Here is a 14,960-nt window from a genome sequence, read left to right on the forward strand (position 1 = left end):
TTTATCTCTTTTAAGTATGGACAAAAGAAAATTTGTACATAAACAAATAGCAGACTCAAGACCCAGGAAGCAGATTCTCGGTGTTTTTGAAACAGGTTACTGAAAAATAAATGAGAAGCAGGAGAAAAATAGAAGAGAAGACAGAGAAACCATCTGTCACTCACTGAAGGGATGAACAAACAGGAGAGTGAAACTGGTGTCCATATTGTTTGAAACTGAGCTGAGATCATTTCCGTAGACCTAAATAAAGACTTTGCTTTATAAATCTTAGCTCTTCAGTCAAGGGTCGTGTATACTCGAGTCAGTCAGCCCTCCACTGACCTACGCTAACAGCCCCTTTTGATATAGACATTTGTCCAACTCCGGGGGAATACACAATATTATAGTTCATACACTATAATATTGTTTTCTTCTACATGTCATTTTTAAGAAGTAAAGCAAATTTTGTTGTTTTGTGTTCTGCGATGGATTCTCCATCTGTAGCTCAGGCTGCCCTAGAACTTACCTGGAGACTAAGCTTGCTTCCAAGTGTGATGCTCTTCCTTGTCTCGGTCCCCTCGTGTGTGGATGATACACAGAGCCACCACTACAGTCTTAGTACTTTCCTAGACCAAGAAGATGATTTGGTGTGACAATTATGCACAAGGCCTTTTGTGGTTCTCTTTTTAAAATATACTAAATTTCCCCTGTTAGCCTCTTTGAGGGTCTTAACCATTATGTTCTACTGGCGTCAGCGCAAGGAAGAACCGTTGTCACAGCCATCAACAGTTCTACACAACCTGAGAAATCAGCCTAACCAGGTCTTGGTGGCTTTGATCACTCTACTGAACACTAACTCACAGCAACTACATACTTCTTAGGACAAAGGATTTTCACAAATGAACATCTTTAAATATTACAGCATGAGCATACGACAGAGTGAATGATCCTGTAAAAAATAAATAATTTTAATTTCTTCTTCCTCCTCTTCATCTTCTTCCTCCTCCTTCTTCTCCTCTCTCCCTCTCTCCTTCCCTCCCTCTCCTTCCCCAATCTCAGAGTGTTCAAACCCACATACAGCACTCACTTGATTACATATCTATAACTACAGCCCTCATTTGCTTTCATGTAAAATTATATTTAGTATTTAAACTAAATAATAGTTTAAAACTAAGTAATAAACCTTGTACTTTATCCTTAAAAAGCTTCCAGTGAGGATCTTTACTTTAAATACAAAGGAACATATTTTATGATTTCTAAAATATCAACGTATAACTAGCATGCATCTGTCTCTATGGAGATCTGAGAGAATACTACACTGTTGAAATTTTGCTAATAATCAACCCTGTACATTGTCCATCTTATCCTTAACAAAATATGCCTTAAATATTTCACTTTAATTTTTGCATATATTTCTTACCTCTAGGCTTTCTAAGATTTAACAGCCTAGAAAATTATCTTATCTTTGGTTTAGCAAAACCATATCTTTATTTTATCCAACTTGACAAAATTGCATTCTTATTTTTCCAATTTAAGTGTTTTTACATACTCACTTCATTGCTTAAAATTCACACAGATAATGTACATGCTAGATAGATAAATTGAGACATATCCACTTCTTTTTATCCATATGCACGTACACACGCGAGCACGTGTGCATGCCTGTGCACAAGCATGTGTGTGCACACACAAACACACTAATATTTAGGCCTATTTAATGTTTAGTGCAACTTCTCTGCTTTAACTCTATAGGTGCTGACGGGTTGGCTAAGATGGCAAGGTTTACAAGTCCAGGGTCATCTATGAGTCTGTGCATCCCAGAAGCCCTGCCATGCAGAGCATTGTTTAGCCTCGTCTTTCTGGAACTAAGGCCTGGTCTGATGTCTGCAGCTCCCTGGTACCGTGGAGCTGTGTCTGCTCTGATAGCATGGGTAGCATGCATTCTCACTTACACTGCATGGACCTAATAAATGAAACTGACCCTCACCTTGGTTAGCTTTCCTTCTTTTTCTCCCCATCTTACAGAAGTAAGGATGCACTTTTAGTTGGGCTGTGTCTTATGTTTAACCTTTGCAGGGCAATCGCCTTTCTCTTACAGGCCTTTGTTCCCCTTCAGAGAGGAAATGATTCACTCTAAAAATTCAATATAAATAAAGCAGCTAATTCTGCTTTTGAAACTTCAAACTTTGAGATCGAATTCAACATTTCTGAAAAAAAAAAAGAAAAAAAAAAAAAGAAAGAAAGAAAACAAAACCCCAAAACCCAGGGACACAATATATCACTTCAGTTTGCTGCTTTCAAGGTCAGCGCTGGGATCAGACAGTCCCCATTTTTTGATACAATTAGAAGATAAAGACCTGTCAGTTCTCAGAGAGCTTAGCCCAGAGCTCTGTGCAGAAGTGGGTCAATCGCCCTGCCCTGTTATCTGTCTAATTAATGATGCATTTAGTTTGAGACTCACAAATCTACTCATCGACTTCTCCAAACACCTTAAATGTACACAAATTCCCTTACTAGGTCTTACCATCTCCCATAGGATACAGTAGAAATGGGCCTAAACATATTAAAATAATATTTTTATAATACATTGTCTTCCTTCATAATTACTTGCCATTTTTCTACTAACTATGTCAGTTGTCTGAGATCCCTTGCAGACCTTAGACTATGGAAGAAATGGCTGCACTCTCCCTAGCACATGTCCTAGACAGTCAGGAATGGAAAATGAGTACTCATTTACTCCCAAGGATTATGGCAACACACATCTCCTAAGTCTTTCTGGCCTGAACCACTTGGATACCACAACATAATCCTTGGGAGTAAATGAACGAGGTGCGTTTGGGTCTTTCCTTGCTTTCGTTTATGTTACCGTTTGGATTCACTTGTACACAAGAATCTGTTTACCAGTTTCCTGTTATTAATTATGGGAAATGGACTTCCTTAAAATGTTAGGGACACTCTTATACCTCACGTTCAAACACTTCCGGCAAGATACTGACAATCCCCTTAAGTTCCACAAAGCCATATGCTCATTTGAAATACATTGTTTCTTCTCCTACCCCTCAACTTATCTCTCCCTGAAATGAAAAGACAGAGAGTAGCATGCCTCTACCCAGTTATGAGGACACCGAGGTGTGAATCCCGAATTCTAGTCACAAAACTGAGTTGCAAAATTCAAATAAAATAGTAAAGTGCTAAGGACCACAATGTATTCTAATGTAAATCTACAAACGGGGAAAATATTGATTTGCTGCTTGATGTATTATTACTAAGCTTTTCTTCTGCTCAATCCAAGTTAGTATATACTCTGTCTTGTCTCTGTTTCTCTCAGTCTCCCTGTGTCTCTGTCTTTGTCTCTCTCTTCTCCCTCCCCTCCCTCTCTTCCCTCTCCATTTTCTCTAAAGTATAAGCAAATGTATTTGCATACATTAAAATCATAAAGAACCCAAAACATCTGGAAATTTTAGAAGCAAAGCAAAATAGTCAGGGGAGAAACCCAGTTTTAAAATGCAGATGTTTAATTGTGCTGTCAGTTTTGTTACAAGGGCACAAGAGCAGAAATAACCAGAAGTCAATGGCAGAAAATTAAAATACTTTCAGGAGCGCTTGCCAAGGTAAAAGCAGTGAAATTGGTAACACAATATGGACACGGCCTTTCTAGACTGAGATCTGGAAATGTTACCATGTGCAATTTCATAAATTAGCTATTTCAAATGAAAATCCTTTTCATTAAAGGACACAATAAAAGTTTTTCATACTCTCTCTTCCCTTTGGTCATCAACATCAGGCAGTTATTTGGGGTTTGTCTTTCATCAATGACAAGCTCTTTCCCCCACCCTTCGGGCCCCGTTTCTAAGACTCTGATAGTGCTGAGTGGCCAGAAATTACAGATGCAGGACAGCTGACAAATGACTGCCAGGCCCCTCCCCCAGGGCCTTGGCAGTCACAGCTCCTGCCGGAACACGCCTGAGCACAGCGAGCCTTCCAGACAAAGACACAAAGATTCCATTTTCTCAAGGAAAAATAGATTTCATGTGTAAAACACTGGTGAGAAAAACTCAAAGCTGACACACATGTGCGGTCTCCACGAGGCGAGGCTGAATCGCTCCGAAGACTCAAATTTCACTTGATTGCATCAAAGCCTAACAAATATTATTTAACCGAAGAGTATTTCAGGCAGGCTGTAAAAGGGGGAAAAAAAAAAAAGAAAAAAGACAGGCAACGGTAAGATATTTTATTTGTTGAAGCGCGTGATTAAGAAGGCAAAAGAATCCCGAGCTTAGTAGAGATGTTGATCCTAGAGTAAGAATTCATACTTGCTCACATCTTGGAGTCTACAAAGTAAGAAGAATTCTTTTTTTAAAAAATTAAAACCTTATTCAATCAAAGGGTTTAGCAAGATAGTATTAAATTCCTACGAGTATGTTTCTAGTGAAAAGAACCTCCTCACAGCAGCCCCCAGGATATCATTACTGGAGAGGCAGCGAGTACTTTATTACACATGAAACCTTGGCGACTGTCTCAGCCTTCCCAAGCATGCAGGTTTCATCTCGTGGGCCCAGAGCCCTGGCTTCCACAGCGAAGGCCATCTGCTTGGCCTCCCCGTCATGCCAGGCAATGTGTAGGTGCAAAGGCCAGGGCTGGGAGACAAAGAAAGGCTGTCTACTGAGAAAGAGTGTGCTTTTCTTCCTGTCTGCCTGGACACCCATCCCCACTACTCAGATGAGTTCAGTGTTTGCAGAAAACTTAGTTTAATATACTTGAGAAAGTGAGCCCTTAACAGGTTAAAATATAATTAATCGTAGCTGTCAGGGGTAATAGACCAAGAAATTGCACTGGGAATCTTTTTTTTTAAATTATATAACAAATTTAAAAACAAATAAACACAGTTTGTACTTTCCTGTACCTTTTACAAGATCCTGCAATTCTTAAATTTCTTTAGCTTCTGGAAATGTCAGGGTAAGAAAGAAAGAGGGAAAGAGGGAGGGGAGGGGGAGGGGAGGGAGGCTGAGAGGCATTACAAAACACTTGAGAATTCAAAAAGAAGTATCATGAAGGATAATGAGGCTATTAGGTAATCGCATAACTATTTTATCTAAACTCTATTCACACACACACACATTTTAGGGCTAGCTATTATGATCAACAGGGAAGGACATTAGCATCTTAAAGATATTGCTAATATTAGTCATCAAAATTCATACTTCATATTTGGTGTTAAAGTGACCCCCACCTAAAGGGGACTGAAAACATCAGTACACTTGTGGAAAACAAACACCAGCTTGGCTGGAAGCATAACTTTTATTCTCAATTAAACCACGTCGCAATCTGCCTTTGATGTCATCTCAGTCCTCCTGCCTAGAACATGAAGAATTCTACAAGTTGCAGCTCACCTTTGGAGATCAATATCTGGAGGAAACCTCCCTCTCTAAATGCAGATGTATGTGCTGAGGGGAAAGGATGTGAGATATTTATTGCCTTACAAACTTTAGCGCACACTATGCTAAGAGGGTCTATGTCTCTTGCTTGTTCACTGGCATAAAGCAGTCCAGGGCTCTGCACTGGGGCTACTGCAGTAGCTATGGGTGTGTGTTCTTCTCATAATATCTCAACATTCTGTATCTTGAAGTGCAAGACTCGGCTTTAAAATTTTTTAAAGTATACACACCATGCTTACTCAGCCCTGTTGATTTTCTCTATCCGACCTTGACCACTGCTCTACTAACTGTAATGGAATCCTTAGTGACACAGGCTGAAGGAGACTGGCATGATGGGAAACTTTCAACTAGAAAACAGGCCTCTTCAGCTTCTCCCCACGCCAGGGGAGCCTCTGCCAGGAGGACAAGTCAAGTGGTTTATACCCTGAGTCATACTGCTTGCCAACAGGGTCATTCTCTCTCTTGAGCTGGATCCTCAGAGACCTCCCAGAGCTCAGATCCAAAAGACACTGAAAGCAGACTATCCAGGAAAAGGACAGGCTATGAGGTTTAAAAAAGATAGCGTTGAAGAAAAACAGCCATAGCCACAGTCTTTGGGAATAAAAATAAGAGAAATACATTTAAAGAAAAAATACACAATAATCAACCTAAGAAAAATCAATAATCAGCAACAAGAAACAATGTTTTGGGGGGAGTGAGGCATTATTTATTTCTTTTTCCTTTTTTTTTCCTAGTTTGCTAGACTTCTCTAATTCAATATTGATAGGAAACACTTTTACATTCAAATCACATTACTGAATCACAATATTTCTTCCCTGAGAACTCAACATTTCAACAATGATCACAGGCTGTGAGAACTGTATAAAATAGCACGATGCCACTAGTAAGGTTGACTCTTCAAAGAAATGAGATAATAAAACGCTAAACTATATATTTAAGATATTTTAGAGTACAAGTAAATTTCATTGATAATTGAAGCATTTAAAAATATTTTAGATGCTTTTTTGGATGGAAATACACAAGGTTAGTTTTCTGTGGAAAAGGAATATTCATAGTTAAATCATAGTCTGGAGGTAGCTAAAATTATTAGCTTACCTTTAACAAGGACTCTTGTAATTGAAAAGGTGTGTTTATGAAAGTTGGCAACTTCTGGGCTGCTAAAATTAATCATAAGCTAGCAAAGTGTAGGAGGGTCCAAGTGAGCAGTCCTTATGGGCTGTTGGAGAGGAAGCCATCCCTGTGAAAGGTAAGAAAGAGCTTTGGATAGTTTGCCTGAGTTCAAGAGAGGGTCTTTTTGTTGTTTTGCATAGGCTCTGGAGTCAAGGAAAAAAAAAATCCCATGAAGGAGAATGAAGGCAGCTCCATCTACATGTTCAATGGCAATCCAGTAGGAACCACAGCTACGTACGTGCATGTCCCTGAGGAACTTAAAGAGGTTGGTTCGCTATACCCTAAAATTAGGGTGTGATTAAGGTTCACCATTTCTTTGAGATCCCTGGAAACACTTTGTTCTCTGCCTGTCAGACTTTCCTCTCTGCCCAGTGTCTCCATGTACACACACTCCAGCATTTCTCTCTCTCTCTCTCTCTCTCTCTCTCTCTCTCTCTCTCTCTCTCTCTCTCTCTCTCTCTCCTCTCTCTCTTTCCTCTTTCTCTCCTCCTTCTCTCTCCTCTCTTTCTCCTCCCTCTCTCTCCTCTCTCTTTCTCCTTTCTCCTCTCTTCTCTCTCTCACCCCCTTTCTCTTTTTATTACCTACATTTTTCCTCCTCCCCTTTCTTGATCTCCTTAGCAGATGTCTTTTATAATTTATGTTGTTTACTATCCTTTCATTAAAGCTAAGCTGCTTCTTAGGCAGCCAGAACACCTAAGTACACACTAGAGGAGAGTGATACACAGGTGCCACTCCACAGTCTCATCAGGGCACTTCTAATAAGCATCTTGGTACCACCGAATGCAAAGCTGCATTCAAATAACAGCTTTCATCTTCAGTCTTTGTAAATATAAAAGTAACCCTTGAAGCCCTTTGAAGGACCCAACCAAACATCATACACAAGAAAATAGATCAGCAAGGCTTTGAATGACGTGTTTGTGTAAAATCTGTAAGGCATCTCACTGTCTCTATCAAGCAAGACATCTAGGTAAATGGTGGCGTTTAATACGACACATGGCAATCTCAGTTATGAGGGTCACGATTATGTGTTCTCTGTGCTGTTTTGTGTTCCCACCAGGGTGTTTTTCTTTTCTTTCTTTTTTCCTCCCATCAAAAATTCAAGACTCTTTACAATTCTCTGTGTATAAAATGTACACACAACGCTACAGTAGTTTTTGCTATGTGTTGTTTGTTTGTTTTTAGTATAACCACCCTGACACTCTGAGTCAACCCCCCCCCACACACACACACAAACAAAAAACAAAACACCAACAACAAAGAAACTGTGTTAAATGGGCAGACAGATTGGAACTTGAGGGCTATAGCTAAGAGAAAGAAAGTGGAGGCTTGAAGGCTATAATTTCTCTTTCTGTGGTGGTAACAAAATCAGGGGATACATGGAGTCAGGTGACTGCAGACTGGAACCAGAGCCGGGAAGAGCAAACTGCACAGAGAAGGACCCCACTCCTCAGGATGTGCTATGTGGCAAGATGGAGAAGTCCTCACTGAATCCGTTCCACACTCAGTACCCAAGTCCCAATGCCTGTGACCCCGCTTCCCAGTTGATTGGATCCTAGATTTGACAGTTCCATGTTTGATTCTCCTTCCTTCCACTTCTTTACTTTAAAGCAAAACAAAAGATAAATAAGTTACCAGGCCCCTGACTTCTGGCCCCTGCTGAGAGCTCAAAGAAGACACTGCATCTAAAAGAATACTCAGTGGACCAGAGGCAGCGGTGCATGCTCTGGCGTGCACTTGCAGTTCTCTGCTTATAACTTAGCCATATCCTTATATTCAGAAAATTAAATAGAATCCTAGAAATGATAGTAAGCACAGAAATTGTACATTGTGACTCATATCAAGTGGAAAGCAGGAAGTCCTAAAACTGCCTCCTAGGTCATCAGACTAGCTAGAGGGTGCCATCAGCTTAATTACAGGTTTGCACACTCAGAGAGGATGGTGTAGAAATGTTTGAGGAGAAATACCCTTATCAAGACACACATACAGTAAACTGGAATTACCATCCAACCTAGACAAGAGTGTGTGTTGAAATTGCCTGAGGATATTGTTCACACAGCAAACTGATGTCAATCTCAGATCTTCTGACATCTGTATACATATGATAATCAACAGAATTCTGCTGAGAATTGAGTATTTTCTTCGGGACACATCTGCAGCTTCTGTTTACCTTTCTTCCCTGTTCTGAAGGTGTTTGCTCACTTTCCTGTAGTTCTGATTTGCTCACGAGGATGCCCAGACAACAGGAAGGTAAGTACATGCATAAATTGTGTTAGACCTTTGGGAATTCCTTCCTCCGTTTCAGTATTGTGGTTTTGGTTTTGTTTTGTTAAAAAAAAAATGGGTGAGATGAAAGCCCATTTTCTCATTTATAAATATCCCCACGAGAACTGGTAGCTCTGTGAGCACAGAGAAGAGGCATGGCAGACAACCGATACATCCCATCTTTAGAAGTATTGGCAGGTTTCTGTAGGAAATACAGTTTATTCTGGAAGACATGGTTACCATAATTTAAAAAAAAACAAGATATTTAGCACACCAATAAATAATTGTGTACATTAAGATTTTAACATTCTTTTGTTGTTGTTTTTGAGACATCTTAGTCTTCAGCACAGACTGGCCTCAAACTCATGATCATCCTCCTGCCTCTGTATTCAGTGTTAAGACTGTAGGTATTAGTCACCACTCTTGACTTAAAATTTTAATTCTAACCCTAAACCAATTAACTAGTTTTCCTAAGAAAATTAATTTCTTTTAAAAAATTTGCTAATATTTGAATCAGCACAGAAATTTGTATAGATTTTTTAAATTTGGCAAGTAGGGTGCCGTAGTTCCAAAAAGCTTGCCACACTTTCCTATGGTAAAGAATGCAAGCCTAAGGTGTTTTGAAGAAATCAGGGTGTTATTCTTCTACAGATGGTTTGATTGAAATGTTTTAAAGATGGCTGTCTCTTCAGTAAAGCCTTTGCTTTACTGAAGTAAACACTTTGATGCCATAATAACGTTTCAGTGGTTCTCAGTCTCCACCTACAGATGCTATTGGCTATCTATGCAGGACAAACATCTGGCAAACTGAGGTTGCACCTAAATAAAACAGAAAACACTTAAACCAGAATTCTGTCAGCCACATTTCTCCAGGGTTAATTTTATGTAATAAAATTATATTATATTGTGAATGGCTTCTTTAGTTGGGGAGATCTGGGAATACCTATGGGAGGGGGTCACATTATATACATGAGAATGTATTCCAGTTCTATCAGGAGGTTTTAAAAGCACATTGAGAGGTGACCATTGATCATAATCCATTTCATTTAGAAACTGGGCTGTATGTTTTTGCTCATCCTTCTGATTTTAGAAAATATAGGGAGATGATATATGAAGTCTTATTGATAACAGTGTTTCCTCCACTATCAAAATGGGCAGTGCAATCTTACACAGTCGCTTGCTTTTCCCAAGAAGGTGATTCACCAACCTGGGCACTCACACAAGGTGTGCGATATAGAACTCAGAACTTCAGCACAAAACGAAACCTTCAGTGGAGATGTCCTGCTGATCCAAACCAATTAGCTATGCTTTCTGCACTGGGGTGAAAACTCTTGGGAGGCCTTGGAAATTAGAGTAGAGCTTTGGGTAGAGAGCAACTTCACTTGTCTTATGGGGCCATACCACTGTGATGGATGCTCTCGTTTCCCATGTGGGCAACTGAGGAATTATAGCAACTATGGTTGTTTTTTGTTTGTTTTTATCTTTTTGTTTTTGTTTTTTGTTTGTTTTTGTTTTTTGTTTTTGTTAGTTTGTTTGTTTGTTTGAGACAGGGTTTCTCTGTGTAGCCCTGGCTGACCTGGAACTCACTCTGTAGACCAGGCTGTCCTTGAACTCAGAAATCTGCCTGCCTCTGCTTCCCAAGTGCTGGGATTAAAGGCGCGTGCCACCACTGCCCAGCCTAGAGCCAATATATATTGAGGGAAAAGTATGTTATTTTTCTCTAGGTCAGGGTCATTCCTCCTGACCTCTGCTGATATTTTAATCTATATCATTCCTTTCATGGGGAGATTCTTCAGCCTTGGCTCCTACCTGCTGTGTGACAGTTCCGCCTTCCCTAAGCCACTCATATACAACCGAAGGTCCTTCAGAGACCAGCTCCCCCTGACTGAGAGCTACCTGCAAGATATTTTTGGTCTTCCTTGATCTATACATAAAGTTAGTTATATTAGATATTCACACCTACTTTAATAGAGAATGTGTATGTGTTTGTGTGTGTGTATGTGTGTGTATGTGTATGTGTGTGTGTGTGTATGCAGCAGATTTCTGAACAGAGCAGAAATGCTCCTGCAAACCAGTATTTTATGTGTGTACATAAATCTGTAGTTCTAGCTGTGTGCCCATCACCTGCATCGCTCATGTGATAACATAAGACTATTAAGAGTCATCAACGGGCGTGGTGGCACACGCCTTTAGTCCCAGCACTTGGGAGGCGGAGGCGGGCAGATTTCTGAGTTTGAGGCCAGCCTGGTCTACAGAGTGAGTTCCAGGACAGCCAGGACTGCAGAGAAACCCTGTCTCAAAAAAAAAAAAAAAAAAAAAAAAAAAAAAAAAAAGAGTCATCGAATGTGGGCTAGTACTTACTGCTTTATTGCAAACCAAAGTGCCTAGCTATGCTGATATAAAATATTTGCTTTCATTTGGATATGAAACACTTTTCTTATGTGTTATCATTAAATATAATAACATGTTTTCAGAATCCAGTTTTGACAACATTGAAGAAAGTAAGGTGATTTGGATAATTCCATGGGAAACTGAGCTTATAAAAGTGGTATTAGTTGTACTTTGTCATCCATTTGGAATTTGTCCAACTACTAAATAGGTTTCTTGAGAAGACACATAAAATATTGAACACTGAAGAAAATTTGAAGCGAACATGTATGATCACCAGGGAAATAGGACTATAATCATGGTCCTTCCCAGGCAGAAAGAGAAACTACCAAGTTGATACATCTTGCTTTTGTGTGTGTGTGTGTGTGTGTGTGTGTGTGTGTCTGTGTCTGTGTCTGTGTCTGTGTTTGTAAGCTGGTAGTGATTTCGATTGGAAGGAAAAAGATAAAATTATAATAGTCTCATAGAAACCAAGAAGATGAGTCATCAAAAGAAAATGCTCTGTGAGTACAGCTTGAGACTACGACACAGAAAATACATTCCATGGCCTTAGCTTGTTCTTTTCAAAACTGTTAATGTTACTAAGACAGTTCAGTGTAGTTTGAGCTCACACTGACAAACATGAGTAATCTGGGTCTGTTAACTGAGGAAGACTAATTTCCTGAATAAATCAGTAATTTCCCTGTGAGTGAGTGTGCATATGTTTGCACACTCGCGTGCTTTTACACGTATGTGAGTAATGTGGCCTCCCCATTGTGTACCTATAGGACAAAGCTGATTTTTCTCCTTGTTCATTTTAGTTTTTGTCAGTTTTTCTGTTTCTGTGGTTCTCTGCTTTATGCTACCAGGTGATGTGAAGGCAGTAAAATTTAAACATGCCTTCATTATATGTTATAACGTGTTTACAGTCTCAGATTTTAATAAGTCATCCAGATGCACATACCATGGTATGGTGAGACAACAGGCTTTCCTTCCAGGGCCTTAGTTGTACGCTAATGCAAGTGCTGGGCTCGTATCCATTCAGGAGTTAACTGTAGCATCACTGAACATACAGCTGTATATCTGTAGTGTCAAGAGTTAGATATAAAAGCCAGAAGACTTTAGAGCTCCACTTTGTAGTAACTACATCATAAAATGGCATTATGCCTATAGCTTACTCTTTTTCTTTATGAAGAGTTTATAATAAGTGTGCTTGGTTTGATATGAGACATAATTCTTTAAATTTATAGTGGAATCTTTCCCTGGTCGTAAATAACAGGATCTGAAATAAAAGGAGTGAATAGATATGAGAACTTATTGCTAGTAGATGTTTCATGTGATTAAAAAAAAAAAAGAACAAGAAACTTTTTATAGTGAATGAGTTCACATCAAAGAGAAATTACAACTTGGTTTAATGATGGACTGGAAAGTAGTCTTTCAGCAAGTTTGTGGCTAAAGGCATTTCTCACTATCACAGACTTTTTCACACCAGAGCTTTACAAACTTTGGCTGTACCAGGACTATTCGAAGGGTTGTTAAAATGCAGATTGCTTAGCTTTGGACCAGCTTCTCTGCTTCAAGTGATTTCTGACAACCTGTATATATGACCAGTTGTCCAGCGGGGTCAAACGGTCACTGTTGCAGAGCTTTCCGACACTCAGGAACCAACTTTTAGTTGGAGCTAAGAACTTACTCTTTGTTAGAAATGGCAAAGACTATTACAGGTTAAATAAATAAGTTCATAAGCTCAAAATATTCATTTGTAATAAACTAACTTAGCTTTACCAGCAGAATGGATGGATTATAAATGAAATTGTTTACTACAAAATCCTTCACACGATATTGAAAGACAGGAAACTTTAAGAGAAAAACAAAACAGGCAATCCCTTCTGAAATACAATTGGCAGTCAGCCCAATTTTAAAAGTATATAGTATATAGTAACACAAAAACAAAAATATCCATCATCAATACTTTATTCATCTTTTTTTGATTAACTCTGTCCCACATGCTCTCAAAGAATTAACAACTCTGTTTTTTCAAAGTTCAACCTCCCCTGAATGTCCAGTGTCTTATATGTTTTTATTGCTTACATGTACTACAGGTTTCTACTAACTCAGTACTGGTACTTATAATTCATTAAGATTCAAATAAATTGAAGTAAGTGCTAATTCATGGGATAGAGGACATTTCATAAATTAGCTAAAACTGCAAAGCATATCTTGACAGATATCATGGCTTCCCTCAATGATGGTGAGGGCCATACACCTGAGCACATGGTATAGTTGATAATGTGGATGAGACTGTGGGAATTGTGGCCATTAAACATAGACTACAGGGTGTTGAGTGTTTGCTTATTCTTTGTATATTATTTCAAAGCATTCAGAGTAAGCAAGCTACCTGAGAGGTTCCTGAGTCAGACGTCAGAGACTGCTCAGCCTAAGGCACAAGTCAGCTTCTAGTCCTCACTCCCATTGTGACACAATGACGGAAACACAAGTAAGAATGTGCCATTCGCTGTGTAACCGTTTATTTGAAGATTATGCTGCAACCCAGTCAGTCAGCTGTTAACATGCAGCTTTCCACAGAAACTAGGAAATGCTTGGTGTTCTAGGAGAAGATGAAGACAGCAGAAATGAAGATGATATGAAGTTCTTTTCATCGTGCTTGGAAGAATGAATCCAAAATTGAATTATAGCATTCACACTAAACCAGGGCACCAACTCTTCTGCTTATTTGGCAGGAACATTGAATCACTTAATCAAATAAACAACACAAACCTTTCAAACCAAGACACTTGTCAATTGAATTAATATCTAATTTGTCAGTAAATACGTGTTACGGTTGACAGTATATTCTGCCACACTGATACATGTGTGCTTTAAGATTCCACATAGAATTATGACCACTTGAGTGTACCTGTGGAATAAAAGCTTACAGAGATCTGAAATCTTGTAGTTGTTCTGACTGTATAGTGAGGGAAGATGGAAAGTAATTGTTCCTGTTGAATATTGGAAAGCCATCAACTTTTCCCCTCTATTCAATTAGTGTTACTTGAAGAATTTTGAATAGAGGTACTGATTCATTAGTGAGTAAATATTTTATATTCTCAAATGCAGTGGATAAACACTATATTAGAACATTAATAATTAAACTTTTTTTTATTTCCTGGCTTTATAAACCATTGTTTTCTAACACCTTGGCAACAATATCCAGATTTGGGAGTAAGGGTTAGAAGTTGTCTTTTGTTTTAGAATGACTAAAATGGTTATAATTGTAATAATGTAGGTTTGTGTCTCCTGCTCTTTCTGTCTTCTGTGTAGTTTAACAATCTTAGCCTTCCTTTTCTACAGAGGCAAAAGCGCAAATCTCTTTGACACAGGCCCTCTCGCTCATCAGGTGCCTATACAAAGTGCTGTTGTTGATGCTGGATTCAGGGTGTTGAATGGGGAGGATAATCAGTGATAACAAAATTGTATCCCTTTCTTCCTGCAATTACCTCAGAGTCCATACAGCCTTGACATCTGGAAGCCCCCAGCTACTGTCACAGCTGCGATTCCTGCCCCATTGCAGGAAGTTAAGCACATGTTCCAAAGAACACTCATTGTTCTGGTTCTCTGGGAACTCAAAATCAAGGCTATTAGTGATCACACCATTTGGTACCACACACATATTGGAGTCATATACTCATGAGAGACACATTGTAATATCAACCACTTTCTTACAGGTGGTGTAGGTTGCATTTGCTT

At 39.1% G+C, this 14,960-nt stretch overlaps 1 long non-coding RNA gene across 3 annotated transcripts in view; it reads left to right on the forward strand.

Annotated features, from left to right (window-relative positions):
* The window catches only part of Gm4258, a 64,557-nt gene that overhangs the window by 25,727 nt on the left and 23,870 nt on the right, over positions 1 to 14,960 (forward strand). Inside the window, exons 2-3 of one of the 3 annotated variants that reach the window (XR_003948015.1) lie at positions 1 to 6,849; positions 8,772 to 14,960. The exon at positions 1 to 6,849 is cut by the window's left edge and continues 24,763 nt beyond it; the exon at positions 8,772 to 14,960 is cut by the window's right edge and continues 23,860 nt beyond it. This is a non-coding gene — a long non-coding RNA (predicted gene 4258). The other 2 variants (XR_003948014.1, XR_003948013.1) reach the window with 2 other exon arrangements.

This window comes from Mus musculus, chromosome 1, assembly GCF_000001635.26.
Source record: "Mus musculus strain C57BL/6J chromosome 1, GRCm38.p6 C57BL/6J".
NCBI lineage: Eukaryota > Metazoa > Chordata > Mammalia > Rodentia > Muridae > Mus > Mus musculus.